The sequence below is a fragment of the Nicotiana attenuata genome, chromosome 7, assembly GCF_001879085.1.
Source record: "Nicotiana attenuata strain UT chromosome 7, NIATTr2, whole genome shotgun sequence".
Taxonomy (NCBI): Eukaryota; Viridiplantae; Streptophyta; class Magnoliopsida; order Solanales; family Solanaceae; genus Nicotiana; species Nicotiana attenuata.
Window position 1 is genome coordinate 80,951,974 of NC_031995.1, and position 16,245 is coordinate 80,968,218.

The window sequence follows — 16,245 nt, forward strand, 5'->3', positions numbered from 1 at the left end:
ATATTTCAACATAAAAGCTTTTCGGCTTGGCGTCCGGACTGCGCACGTAAATCGAGGCAACTAAAAGCGAGGTTTTCAAGGCCTCGGAAGCACGGAAAAGAGAGAAATTCGGTGATGACCCTTTGGGTCGTCACACCCGTAGCCTTTTTAGGGCTGGGTTGGGCTGGCCATTTTAAGGCCCATTCGTAGTCGGCCCTTCCTAGCCCGTCAAATTTAAAAGCTCACGAAACTTGGACTGGCCCGTTTTGAAAGTTCTACCGGAAAGTCTAAGCAATAGTTTACGTGGTGGAATTGAGATTAAAGAATGTTAACTCGTGATCAATTCAAGGGGTTAGGTTTGGTCGTTTGGAGGGTGAAAAGCGGCTTTCCTAGACTTGCGTACCCAAAGTTCCCCGTAAGAAAGGAGATTTAAAGTAAAAAAAAAAGGAGATTTCTAATTTTCAAATATTTGAGAAAGTTCTTGCTAACTAATATCTCATACCTTGTTAATGTTTGATTTGCCAGTATAAAGCTTTGTTAAATTCATAGTATCGAATACCAAAAAGAATACCCTAAAATTCCTCTTTACTTTACTTTACTTTACTATATATATACATGAGAAAAGCCGGTGGTTTCGTCCTGTATGCTTAAAGTCTTTTTTATAAAAGCTCGAGGGCAGTTAAGTCATTTCACATCAATTCTTACAGATAAAACATACTACTGCCTTATTTTTCCCACTAGGTGTAAGTTTTAAATGAGTCCACGTATGTTCTACGCAGCGTATTAGGTTTTCATCCAATTAAACTTTCAAAATTTGGATAGCTGCTCCAATTCTCTTCGCCTTCCTTAAATTCCTTCTACCTGCAGGTACGATTTTAATCAATTTTGCCTTATGATTCTTGCCGTGCATCTGATATAGAAAATAATCTCTTGGTCTTCAACTTCAATTTTGTAGTTTTGTACTTGTTTCTCTTTCTTTTGCTTTTTCAATTAGTTTCACCCCACATGCAAATATTTTTGGTTGAGATCAATGGCTTCTCGATCTCAGTTCGCTGATGATAATGGTATGGGTACTAAGCCTAATTTAAAAGGAAGAAAATTTTGGGTATAGTGTTACAGTGCTTACTCAAATTTCATGAATTCTGTTCATACTTCTTTTCTACAACTTAATTTCCTTCCGTGCTTTTTCTAGATTCTCCATACCTTCTAAATTTTGCAATGTCATGGCTGATTTTCCTCATCCTTTTCCCCTTCTTCTAATTTTTGCCCTTTCTTTTTTTTGGATTCTGTTCATGAATTTTAATTTTGCAACTCCATGGTTGTGTGTTAAAATGGAGCGATAACAATGCACTTTTAAATTCGAAGCGTGCTGAGTTTTGGATTTTTTTTTGGTTTTCTCGGTTCTTTGCATGGTTCTTACTTTTGCAATTTCTTCTTTTGGACTCTGTTAATGAACTTTAATTTTTCACCTCGATAGTTGGTATGTGTTAAATCGAGCAATAAAAATATATTTTTAAACTCGACGCACGCTCAGTTTTGGATTTTTTTGGTTTTCTCAGTTGTTCGCCTTGAGACTAAACTTCTTATGCTGGATTTGAGAGAGGGGCCAGCTAATAAACTTGAATTTAAGAAAGATGGTTGGCATGGTTCTGGAATTTGATAATCTTCACATGTTAACATTTGGACAACTTCTGTGAGTGATGGTCTTAAAGCGCCAGAAGCTTATGCATAATAACCCCACTTTTAGGACTTTTGATTCCTCTTCTGCTGGAAAATCACCTTTCAACAGAGGTTCTAATGCTTCAGTAACTTGATTTGTTGTGTAGAGTTTCCACACCTCAAAATTTAATAACGACTTTACAAAATTCCAACAAATTCAACTTAATACGAACAAGAGCGGATTAATATCATGTATGGTCACTGAATTTTACTTATTATAATGATAAAGTCGCAAAACTGTATTTTGTCACGAGTTCTTAATTTAAAGTTTTTACTTCTAAAATTATTTGCGAGGTGCCTTATCTTCCGTAAGTGGTAGAGACATTGTGATCAAACTGGTTATTATTTGATCATCACATGCACGACTCCTTCTAACTCTTAGAATGCACTAACTTTTCATCTTTATCTTCTATTTTGGTTGGAGTTATCTATTACTGATACTATATCTCCCCCGATTTATTTTCTTTGTTATTGTAGTTCTTGCGATCTATTGTGGTTGTTGTGTTTTCGTGTTATTCAGTAGCCTTCCAATCAAAAGGTAAACTTTCTGACCAACTTCTTACTTTAAAGCTTTTGATACCATTCGCTAGAAAATAATTTTTTGGCTTATTAGTAGAAGAAAAACAAAAAGACGAGGTTCTGAAATGCAATTCTTAGTAATGATATCATTAGTTTTGACAAGAGTGAGAACTTTTATGCCCTTTTTGACCTTTAGGTTTCTCTCTTTGTTGCAGTTGAACTTTAACACTTTTAGCTCTGTTATGGCTTGCCATCTTACCTTTAAAGCTATTAATATTTGTTGATTGAAGGTTAATTATGTAAAGCTTAAGCATGTTTTCTACTATTAAGTATGTTGCTCTAAGATTTTATGCTAATGTTAGTGAAACTCTTGAATTGAGTTACTAATACTACTGGCCTGCTTTCTTTTCTTAACGGGAATCTCATATATCTGTTTCTTATATATTATTTATCTTATTCTAAGGAAAACTTTTTTGCTGTTCTGGGAATTTGCTGCTAGATGGATGAGTCTATCATAAAATTGGTGGTATTTGGAGTTGTATCTATCACGACCCAAAACCGACCCGGACGTGATGAGGCCTGTCGTGAAACTAGGCCAGCCAACTAAATTCCCAAACACTCCAGATTTCATTTAAAACTTAAGTAAAACCATATTTTAACAGAGTTCCAATAGAAGACATAAAGTAAAGATCAAAATAAAGCGGAAAATACATGCCCGACCTCGGGTGTCACTAATCATGAATACTATAATGGTTCGAAATAAGACAAGACTAACATAGTCTGACAATAGCCAACAACACAATGAAAGGAAGATAAGGAAGGAGAAGGCGGGACTGCGATCGCCCAGCAGCTACCTCGCTATCTTCAAGGAAGTCCGCAAATAAAATGATCAGCAACCGCTACCATGTCCCGAGATACCTGGATCTGCACACAGGGGTGCAGGGGTAATGTGAGTACACCAACTCAGTAAGTATCATGTCCAAACTATGGACTGACAAGTAGTGACGAACCACACCTCAACAGGGAATATAAATTAAACTGTACAGAAAAGTAGGCATGCTTGTAGATTCAAGTAATAACTCAACAGTAAATTAATGCAGTCTAAACAGTACGGAGTATAATGCTCAGGAAATCTCTATGTACAAAAGCACATATAACATGATCAATGTTCCGTGTACCTCCACTCACAAGTGCTCAACCACTCGGTACTGTATATGGCCATCAGGCCCAGGGAAGATCCATCCCGGAATATATATATATATATATATATCACTGACCTCAGTTATCCAGTACCGAGGAAGGCCATTCTATCCCCATGGAGAAGATCCATCTCCAGGTATAAATATTTCGGACAAGATCCATGTCCAGGGAAGATCCATCCCTCAATATCATCAACTGCGCTCACTGGGGGTGTGTTACAGACTCCGGAGCGGCTCCTACAGCCCAAACGCTATCATAATCATCAACATAACCGTTGCGGCGTGCAGCCCGATCCCATATACTGCCACTCACAATCAGGCTCGGCCTTACTCAGTCATCACTCTCTAGTCTCACTCACACGGGCGCAAAATGTCATGATACTAGCCCGAACAATGATATGATATGTCAAGTAACAATAATCGAGACTGAGGCATGATATAATATGCATGAAAACGACTGAGTATAAAATATCAATAAAGCAAGTAACATGACAGCAAGAATCGACCCCTAGGGTCTCAACAGTATTGGCGTGAAGCCTTAACATGATAATTACCATGATTTACAGCTCATCAACTTAATCACATAAGTGCGACACAAATATCAGCAAGAAAGAGTCACTAAACGGGGCCATGGAATGATCCAGGCCGCAATCCCACGGTGCACGCCACACGCCCGTCACTTGGCATTTGCGTCACCTTAATAGTAATCATAGAACACATAGTTTGGGGTTTCGAACTCTCAGAACCAAGTTTGGAAGCGTTACTTACCTCAATCCAAGCCAAACTCTAGCCCGCGACGCCCTTGCCTCTCGAATCGGCCAAAACATGCGTCGAATCTATCCAAAATTGAAATCATAACATCAAAATAGGCTAAAGGAACAAAACCCACTCGCAAATAACCAATTTACACCAAAAATCCCGAAATTGACCAAACCCGACCCCTGGGCCCACGTCTCGGATTCCGATAAAAATTACAAAACTAGAATCCTTACACTCTCACGAGTTCATACGTATCAAATACATCAAAACCCGACCACAAACGACCCCTCAAATCCTCAAATCAAAGTCTCCAATTTCAAGCCCTAACTCCCCAATTTTAGGCTTTAGATTCCACAAATTTCATGTTTAAACCAGTAAGAATCAACATAGGATCGAGTTTTAGGTTCAATAATCTTACCTCAAAGAAGTTCTCTTGAATTCCCTCTTCAATCTCCCCCAAGAAGCTCCAAAACCAACTCAAAAATGGTGAACTATGGCCAAAAATTGCGAAAATGGCTTTTTAAACATTCTGCCAAGCGATTTAAAATCGCGGAAATAGCGCTGCGATCGCGAAGCACAAATGATGACTGGCCCCATTTAACCCTATGCGATCGCGAACACCTCCACGCGATCGCGAAGCACTGGCTTCACAAACTCACGCGATCGTGGCCTCTCCCACGCGATCGCAAAGAATAACCTGCCTACCCCTCACCAACTCCTTTCCTTCTACGCGAACGCGACCCTGACCCCGCGTTCGCGAACAACAACTTTCCATCCAAACGTGATCGCGCCCTTACATATGCGATCGCGTAGAACAAATATCACCCCTGCTCGACTAAGCCTACGCGATCGCAGACCATTCTACGCGGTCGCGAAGAACAAAAATGCTGCAACAGAACTGAAGAAAATCTGCAACTTTTCAAACATGTTTGATCCGTTTAACCACCCGAAACTCACCCGAGGCCCCCGGGACCTCAACCAACCATGCCAACACATCCCATAACATCATTCAAACTTGTTCCAACCTTCGGAACACTCAAAACAACATCAAAACATCAAATCAACCACGGATTCAAGCCTAAGAACTCCAACAACTTCCGAATTTTGATTTCAATCAAAAAGTCTATCAAAACTCGTCCGAATGACCTGAAATTTTGCACACACATCACATATGACACACCGGACCTACTGCAACTTCCCAAATTTCATTCCGACCCCGATATCGAAATTTCCACTATCGACCGGAAAACGCCAAAATTCCAATTTCACCAATTCAAGCCTAAATCTACCACGGACCTCCAAATCACATTCCGATCATGCTCCTAAGTCCCAAATCACCTCCCCAAGCTATCAGAATCATAAAAACCAAATTTCGAGATCGTTTCAAGTCAACTTCCGGTTGACTTTTCCAACTAAAAGACCAACTTAAGAGACTAAGTGTCTCAGACCTTTCCAAAACCATTCCGAATTCGAACCAACCAACCCGATACCACATAATACAACTGAACAATACATAAAGAAGCAGAAATGGGAAAAACGAGGCTGAAATTCATAAAACGACCGGCCGGGTCGTTACATCCTCCCCCACTTAAACATACGTTCGTCCTTGAACGTGCCCAGAGTTGTTCCGAAAACCATTAAAGTGCTGTATAACCTTACCCTGCACATACCCGGGGGTGATCCCACATCACCCTATCTCATATAGGTCCGATAGCACAACGTAACTGAAATTTCACAATCCAACCTAGTCCATAAACCTTAGAACCAAATTTCCACTTTCAAAATTTATCTATATGATCAGAATCTCACATCCGCGCACCGAATAAATCTGAACACGCTGTAGCAAGCCATAACCACAACTCAAGATGGAAACCACAGGATATACCATACAACTCGAACACTCATAGCAAAGACTCCAAATCACAACAACTGCTCAAAACAACCGAATATCGATAATAAACCTCTTATCAAATAAGGTCTCATTCCAACACTTTCGTACTGCCAACGATGAATGAAACACGCAGAAAATCATAACCATTCCTCAGATCAATTGGTCGTGGAGCTCCCTCTCCTTCGGCAAGGACCATAGACCAAAACACCCAAAAACTCACAATGCCCATACTCTATTTCTGCCATAATACCATAGTGAGATTCAACTAAATCCTTCATAAATTCATGCAACACAAACCATCTAGTGTTTGAAATCATCTGCAATTCTCGCATTCACCCTCGTAACAGTCAAGACAACTCCCGCGCGCGATCCAAACTCAAACTGTCGCACATATATTTCACTGTAAAAGAGGACCTTCAACAAACAACATAGGGTTCACACCACTTCAGAATACTCCGCAGGAGATAACCCACATGCTCCGTCTCAAACTAACTTCTCTTTATACCCTTCCACCGCTATAAACATCACGCAATCACCAAGTCTTTCTGAGTCTGAACTCATATCGTAACATGAAATCTACTCGATTCCCCAACTAGACAACATGAAAAGATCCTTCATGCACTCATAACTCGGGGCTATATATCAAATCAAGATGGAAATCAAGCACCTAATAGTTCCTTCTATCCTCAAGCAGACCTTTCTCGTCACATTCAATTCATATGAACACATCTCGCCCTTCGATCAGGGAATCATAAGCCGTCGATGCACAGCTGATACCGAGCGCTCATGCGCGCACACAAATGCGTGGAAGGAATTCAAGGAGTTAAGCTTCAAGCTGAATCAATGTCGCACGATAGGAATTCAAGAATGTGAAGTTTATTTCCTAAAGGTTCTGCAGCCTTCCGAAGATAAGTACAGACGTCTCCGTACCGATCCGCGAGACTCTACTAAACCTGCTCATGACCCGTGAGACCTATGTAACCTAGGCTTTGATACCAACTTGTCACGACCCTAAAATCGACCCGGTCGTGATGGCGCCTATCGTGAAACTAAGCCAGCCAACTAAATTCCCAAACACTCCAGATTTCATTTAAAACTTAAGTAAAACCATATTTTAACAGAGTTCCAATAGAAGACATAAAGTAAAGATCAAAATAAAGCGAAAAATACATGCCCGACCTCGGGTGTCACTAGTCATGAGCAAAATACTACAATGGTTCGAAATAAGGCAAGACTAACATAGTCTGAGAATAGGCAACAACACAATGAAAGGAAGATAAGGAAGGAGAAGGCGGGGCTGCGATCGCCCAGCAGCTACCTCGCTATCTCATAGGAAGTCCGCAAATAAAATGATCAGCAACCGCTACCGTGCCCCGAGATACCTCGATCTGCACACAGGGGTGTAGGGGTAACGTGAGTACACCAACTCCGTAAGTAACAAGTCCAAACTATGGACTGACAGGTAGTGACGAACCAAGCCTCAGCAGGTAATATAAATTAAATTGTACAGAAAAGTAGACATGCTTGCAGATTCAAGTAATATCTCAACAGTAAATAAATGCAGTCTAAACAGTACGGAGTATAATGCTCAGGAAATCTCTATGTACCAAAGCACATATAACATGATCAATGTTCCGTGTACCTCCACTCACAAGCGCTCAACCACTCGGTACTGTATATGACCATCAAGCCTAGGGAAGATCCATCCCGGAACAGTTCCGAGGAAGGCCATTCCAGCCCCATGGAGAAGATCCATCTCCAAGTATAAATACTTCGGACAAGATCCATGTCCAGGGAAGATCCATCCCTCAATATCATCAACTGCGCTCACTGGGGGTGTGTTACAGACTCCGGAGGGGCTCCTACAGCTCAAGCGCTATCATAATCATCAACATAACCGCTGCGGCGTGTAGCCCGATCCCATATACTGTCACTCACAATCAGGCTCTTGGCCATACTCGGTCATCACTCTCCAGTCTCACTCACACGGGCGCAGAATGTCATGATACTAGCCCGGACAATGATATGATATGTCAAAAAACAATAATCGAGACTGAAGCATGATATAATATGCATGAACAGGACTGAGTATAAAATATCAATAAAGCAAGTAACATGACAGCAAGAATCGACCCCTACGGTCTCAACAGTATTGGCGTGAAGCCTTAACATGATAATTAGCATGATTTACAGCTCATCAACTTAATCACATAAGTGCGACACAAATATCAGCAAGAAAGAGTCACTAAGCGGGGCCATGGAATAATCCAGGCCGCAATTCCCACGGTGCACGCCACACGCCCGTCACTTGGCATTTGCTCACCTTAATAGTAATCATAGAACACATAGTTCGGGGTTTCGAACCCTCAGAACCAAGTTTGGAAGTGTTACTTACCTCAATCCAAGCCAAACTCTAGCCCGCGACGCCCTTGCCTCTCGAATCGGCCTCAACACGCGTCGAATCTATCCAAAATCGAAATCATTACATCAAAATAGGCTAAAGGAACAAAACGCACTCGCAAATAACCAATTTACACCAAAAATCCCGAAATTGACCAAACCTGACCCCGGGCCCACGTTTCGGATTCCGATAAGAATCACAAAACTAGAATTCTTACACTCTCATGAGTTCATACATATCAAATACATCAAAATCCGACCACAAACGACCCCTCAAATCCTCAAATCAAAATCTCCAATTTCAAGCCCTAACTCCCCAATTTTAGGCTTTAGATTCCACAAATTTCATGTTTAAACCAGTAAGAATCAACATAGGATCGAGTTTTAGGTTCAATAATCTTACCTCAAAAAGGTTCTCTTGAATTCCCTCTTCAATCTCCCCCAAGAAGCTCCAAAACCGACTCAAAAATGGTGAACTACGGCCAAAAATCGCGAAAATGGCTTTTTAAACATTCTCCCAGCAATTTAAAATTCTTTCACCGCGATCGCGGAAATAGCGCTGCGATCGCGAACACCTCCACGCGATCGCGAAGCACTGGCTTCACAAACTCACACGATCGCGGCCTCCCCCACGCGATCGCATAGAACAACCTGCCTACTCCTCACCAGCTCCTTTCCTTCTACACGAACGCGGCCCTGGCCCTGCGTTCGCGAACAACAACTTTCCAGCCAAACGCGTTCGCGCCCTTACATATGCGATCGCATAGAACAAATCTCACCCCTGCTCGACTAAGCCTACGCGATCGCGGACCATTCTACGCGGTCGCGAAGAACAAAAATGCCTGCAACAGAACTGAAGAAAATCTGCAACTTTTCAAACATGAATTTGATCCGTTTAACCACCCGAAACTCACCCGAGGCCCCCGGGACCTCAACCAACCATGCCAACACATCCCATAACATCATTCAAACTTGTTCCAACCTTCGGAACACTTAAAACAATATCAAAACATTAAATCAACCACGGATTCAAGCCTAAGAACTCCAAGAACTTCCGAATTCCGATTTCGATCAAAAAGTCTATCAAACCTCGTTCGAATGACCTGAAATTTTGCGCACACATCACATATGATACAACAGACCTACTGCAACTTCTGAAATTCCATTCCGACTCCGATATCGAAATTTCCACTATCGACCGGAAAACGCCAAAATTCCAATTTCGCCAATTCAAGCCTAAATCTACCACGGACCTCCAAATGACATTCCGATCACGCTCCTAACTCCCAAATCACCTCCCAAAGCTATCCGAATCATAAAAACCAAAATTCCGAGATCGTTTGCTCACAAGTCAATTTCCGGTTGACTTTTCCAACTAAAAGACCAACTTTAGAGACTAAGTGTCTCAGACCTTTCCAAAATTATTTCGAATTTGAACCAACCAACCCGATACCACATAACACAGTTGAACAAGATATAAAGAAGCAGAAATGGAGAAAACGGGGCTGAAATTCATAAAACGACCGGCCGGGTCGTTACAGTATCATGAACAACATTATTTTTATTAGCATGCAATCAGTTTTGCAATAATTATTTGAACGTTCACACTTTGCTGCTAAAATAACAAACAATATTTTAAAGGTAATTATGTACCTTATATAATAAATATAAAACTTGACCAAGTTCATATGTAGCCTGATTTTGTTATACATAAACTTTCAGTGTTCTTAAACTAGCTATGTCCCCTAATAAAAACAAGTTTGACCACACTGAAATAAAAGTTTAAAACCTCTTATGTTAGTCCAGTTTTATCTTGAATTACCTATCCTATCAAAATTTATGTCGTAGGATACCATGCTGCAATTTGTAAAGAAAAAACAAATGTAATATGGGGTAGTATCTGCTTACAGTTTTATGTGGATTCTCCTATTATTGTGTTTTTGCATATTAGTGGGTCTTTTAGTTCCTAAAATTTGAAGGGAAGGGAAATGACCTTTTCTGTTGGTTATGACGTCATCACTCTTTTATAATTTGCTATTACAAGATATAGTCATTTCTCCCTTCGCACTAGGTAAATCTGCTAATGCATAGTCAAGTTGCAAGTGCTACTGGATTTCCAGCAGTTATTGCTATAGTTGGCAGGAATTTTCATTCTCCTTAATCGATAATAGTTGAATCTATCGCTTTATAAACGTACTCTTTTGATGAAAACTAAGATACCTGAGATAGATTATAGGATATCATGTTGTTTTAACTATTAGGGATTAGTTGGATCACAGAAAAAATTAATATACGAAGATGAACAAGAAAGACGTAGTCGTAACTAGGGGCAGGGAAAAGCTGCCACATATTCGTGCTGGAGTGAGCTTTTAGGACAAATTTACTTGATGAAAATACATAATTAGCACATAACTTTGTTCTAGAAAGCCTCTTATACTCTCTGTGTGCATAGTTACCAGGAACTTGTAAGTATAGTGTTCAGTTTGAGCTTATACTTCAAATATTTCAACATTTTAAAGATTCCAACTACACTTTAAGCAACTGCCAATGTTATTGTTGCCTTTGAGCAAAAGTTATTTGCTGAAATGTCTTGCTCATCATTTTAATCCTCTGTTTGCTTGCTTTTTTCTTTTGAACTTTTCATGAAAAATGTTGTACTTTACAATTGCAGGTTTCCTATTTGATAGTATTTTGAGACTGTAATGTATGGTGTGATTCATCCCACGATATAATCAATTTTAAGAGAAAAGATTAGAGAATCAACCTAAAGAAGTAGATATAGCTGAAACCTGAGATTTTGATACGACTGCTTTAGAATTTTGTGAACAATAATATGGGGTTTTGCAGATAATTTCCTTCTTAATATAATAAAACAATTTGTGAAGATGTTACAATCATTAATATTTTGCATGCTAATGAAGCAAACAAAGAATTAGTCCACATATTTTTTTGCTTTCATTTGTCTTCCTGTGTATATTAGTACATGCTTAGCTTAATTACCAACTCACCATAATCTTCTTGGCTAAGTTTTTTTTTTTTTTTTTTGGTTATATTTGCCCTTAGTTGCTATAGGTTCTTTTTTTATAACAGATTAAAGGTGAACACAAAATTTGCCTTGAAGATATGTTAGCTTCTAATTTGACTATGAAATATAATATTTTTATTTATTTGCAGATTTTTTTGGTCAAGAACTACTAAAAAGAAGACCAGAAAGAAGTCCAAACATCGCATACACAACGCCCCACCTTCAGCTAATATGTAAATAGTTATTTCATACATGAGCATCCCTAATGTGATGCTCTCATGGTTGTAAACAATATATATATTGATCAAAATGTATGTAAATAGGTATATATCAATTAACATGCAATATTGTCTATTTGATTCCACACTTACCATCAATTATTAGATCTACAATTAAAAATCATACAGTATTAAATAATGTTGGCCCCCACCTAGTAGAAAAAGAAGAACGAATGAGGATTAAGACAAATACGATTTATATTAAATGAATAGATGCATGTCATGTGTGGGCATACTAGGAGAGATAAAATTAGGCAGAGAATCAAGTATGACTTAGTAAAGAGGTGTGACAGGTTAGCCTTGGTGGGTTCAAGGAGAGATAAAGGCATGCCCAAGAAGTATTGAGGAGAGTTGATCAGGCAGAATATGATACTACTCCAGTTTAGCGAGGATATGACCCTTGATAGGAAGGTGTAAATGACGAGGATTAAGGTAGAACGCTAGTAGGTAGTCGAACGTTTCTCTTTGCCATACCAATAGATTAGAGTATTATTGTCATACTTTCTTACTCTTAGATTTCTATTATTACATGTTGTTTCTTTTTGCTTATGTTATCTTATTATCTTGTTGTTGATACTGCTTCTCTTTCATGGGTTTTTCACGACTGTATTTCTTGTTAAGACTGCTATGATTGTACATTGCTTGAGCAGGGTATATTGAAAATAGCTTCTCAACCTGCGCAAGACGTACACTCCCTAGTGGGACTATACTAGTTTTGTTGTAGATGCAGGTCATGTTTTAGCACATTCAGTTTATCACTGAAATATAATTAATTAATATAATTTTTTCTTTTGTTATATCACTTAATTGAATAACTAATAGTATAATTTTATATATATTTAACTACATAATAAGCGTAAGACCCTTGGACGACCAAGGGTACTTTCGATATTATACATTTCTTGGAGCTGTTTGATGAACCGTGTTTGATTTTGGTTTGATGCTGCTACAATTACCGGGTGAGTTTTATTTTCCTCTCTTTTTTAGTCCCTTGATAGTTTTCCCCAATTTGTTTTACTTTGTGATATATGTTATGCGTTTGTTCCAAAGAAATTGGTTTAGGTAGGGAGTATCATACTATCTTTACTACTGGAATTAAGCTGTACCGTAGGTACTACTATTAATTAGATTAAGTGACACTTAAATATAAATAGTTATCTAAAAGGGGCAACTTGTAATATTGTGAATTGGGGGTTTCTGGTCTTTTAAATCGACAGGTCTTTTTGTTGCTATCAATAAGAGAAATCTTTTTGTGTACCGTAACCTCTGCTGCTTTCCTCTTTTGATGGTGTATTCCATTAGAAAGATGCACGGTTTTGCCGTGATTGTAGTGTTAAAGTTTTCTGGTTAAATGGCTTTCAGATAGAGAGAAGTCCATTTCTTTCAAAGACATAATTGTTGAAACAGAACTACCGGACCTGACCATCTTCTTGTTACCTGCCATGATTGGGTAAGTTTTGGATTTTTCCTTTAATTTAACTCAAGTTTCTACGCTTATATTGCACAAACGAAAAAAAGGTGTATACAAGATCCATCTTGATTCTCATAGATTTTATACATACTTCTGTTCTGTGTCCACATAGTCTCATCTTATATTTTATGTCTTCTGTATCAAAGATAAATCTACTTATTAAGGAGTAATAAACAAAAACCTGCGATCATCGTGTTGTGGATTTTAGATTTTTTTTGAGTCTAATATGGGTGATTACTTGTTTTGTTTTTTGCCCAGGTTGATAGAGCTATTCTTGAAAATCTGAAAAGACAAAGGCCCACCTAAAATATGCTAGCATAACTTATGAAGACATACTTTGAAGGTAATTTAGCTTAATTCTTTGTTTTTTGTGCCATTTGACTCTAGCACATAATATAACCTCCTTTCTGTTGTCCAAGGTTTTGATTATTCATGGTAAAGAAAATTCTCCGTTAAAGTCTTTTTGTTTTATGTTTGGTGTTAAAGTCGTGGTTGTCAAGTTCTTGCAACATAACGTGCTTGTAGTCAGCTCTAATGATGATTCTTGTTTAATTTCTGGTAGATCTTAAAGTTAGTTATATATCGAAGTGATAAATATCGTTTTACTCTCCTATATCATTAGCATTTTTTGCAGCAATTTCATGGAGGTTTAAGTTTTTGTTTTTTTGTTTCAAATTGTAATTGTTGGAAAAATCTGAGATATCATTCTTTTGAAATTTGTATTGCTTTAATGGAAAAATGGGTTCACCTTGGGAAAGGTGGAGAAAAAAGAAGAGAAACTATGTAGATTTCATTGGTGTCGAGAAGATATAAAAAATGTGTAACTTTTTCTAATGGTAAACTTTTTCCCAATTATAATGTATCTTTGTGTTTAATATTGTTCTTGCAATTATCTACTGTTAGAGACATTATTTTGTGGTATTGAATCCTGACATCTATAATAATTTATAGTCGAGGGTACAAAAGGATATTTCTCGGAGATCTGGTGGCGAAAATTAAGAGTAAAAATATTAAAGAGATGGATCCAAACATTTAGATATTTATTACGTATGAATAGTTTGACAAAAAAATATCAAGAACTAAAGTTATGGGCATATGAGGATTGAATTTCCAACCAATATTAACATGATGTATTTAGGTGTTCAGGTTGGGGAGCTATATAGAAATTGAAAAGACAACTATGATAATTACTTTGTGTTAGCATAGGTAAATTAACTGTCAGGGAATCAACTTATCAAAGTGAAAGCATCAACTCAAATGATGTTTCAGCCTTCTTTTGTTGAAGAGTCGCTATTTTATACTCTGTAGTTATCAAGCTGATATTACTTCAAAGTTTTAACTAAGAAACTTAGTGCTTTTCAAATTGATGTCTGATTAACTAAATAAAGCTACAATTTGTAGGTTAAAACTATAATGTAAACTTTGAATAAATTATTATTCAAGATTTTGAAGTAAATCATGTATTTGTCACTTCAATTCCAAATCATGCAAAAACAAGTAAGAATCCCTATTGTCGTTGGGAAAGCCTATTTATGGAAAGGAAAAGAAAACCTTCGGATAAGTGGTCATCATTGAAAACAATAATATATTAATTATCTATATTATATTAATTTTAAATTTTTAAATATTATGACTTCCTACATACGGATACGGTAATATTTTGTGAATAATTACAGTTGTCATATTCAACCGTAATTAGAATTTACATACAATAAAAATACTATTATTATGATTTTTTTGTTGATTCAAATTGTTAATATTAGCTCATTGTAGTTTTAAATAAAGAAATAATTTAATATGCAATATTTTAGTTGAATTACATTGAATCACTCATTAGTGAGATTTGATCAGCAATATAAATCACATCGAACCTCAATTTTACAATAAATTATTATAATCAGGCTCAATCATATTTTTCTTTTTCTCGTATTTGGACAACCAACTTTCCAAGGAAATGATTTGTAATATATAAAATCTTTGTTGGCTTAAAATTCTAAATATTAGGACTTCCTACCTTGTTGAATAAAGAGATATTTAATAACTAAAATTTTAATTTATTTCAAGATCCTAAATATTAGGAAAGTAACTTTTTACAATTTTTGTCCAATGTGAGTATTTATTTTTAAAGGGTAAAAATGGCAAACGACATTTCACTAAGAGCTTTCGTGCTTTTCAGATCTTGTTTTGTTGTAAATAATTTTTCCACATCTCAATATAACCATTAAAAAGTGTGGCGTGAATTTTCGTTCCGTGTAAAAAGTTTCACTTTAAGTTAATCTGATGGTTAAAACTATAATATGAAAATACATGAAATAATCTATATTATTATTGATATAAAATAATAATTACCTTTTCGTCAACTAATGTTAGAATTTTTCGGGTGCCTTGATTTGTTTTATTATTGAACTCTTTTACTATTCTACTCCCAAACACTAACACTCGTATTGCCTAACTTAAATCAGATACTCTTAGACTATTTATTGGGACACATTGGTCTCACAATCCCTTTTCACTGGCCATTGCAGGTGTACCTAAAATAAAGCATAAGAGTTTTATAAGTTATAAAAGTGACTAATTCAATAATTGGTTATTTTTATGATATAAGGAAGATTCTTTACCTGAGCGGATGTACTTGTTGAAATCTGAGTGATTCAAGCATGGCAATTGCAAATAACGCAAATCAATAATATTACATAGAATTAAAGCATATTGTCTAATTTTTAATTCTATTTAAAACAAGCAACTTGAGCTGGCATAACAATAAGTATTTTTAATCATACAACAAAGAAAAAAACAATACTAATTTAAGTAATAAGACTTAGATCGAATGTCTAACCGATTTTTTGTGATGAATGAATTGCAATTGTTCAATAACCTGTATTAAATTTGTAAATTGCGTGAGATGTGAAATTAGCCACGTCCAAAACATGAAACAAAAATTATATAATAAAAAGTTTTTAATGCAACAATAAAGATAAATTGTTGATGCAACTATAAAAACTGGT

At 37.1% G+C, this 16,245-nt stretch overlaps 1 long non-coding RNA gene across 1 annotated transcript; it reads left to right on the forward strand.

Moving 5' to 3' along the window:
- Nucleotides 622-14,074, forward strand: LOC109229371. The gene is made up of 4 exons (XR_002068562.1): nucleotides 622-846; nucleotides 2,176-2,236; nucleotides 11,641-13,219; nucleotides 13,499-14,074. It is a non-coding gene; the product is annotated as an uncharacterized LOC109229371 (long non-coding RNA).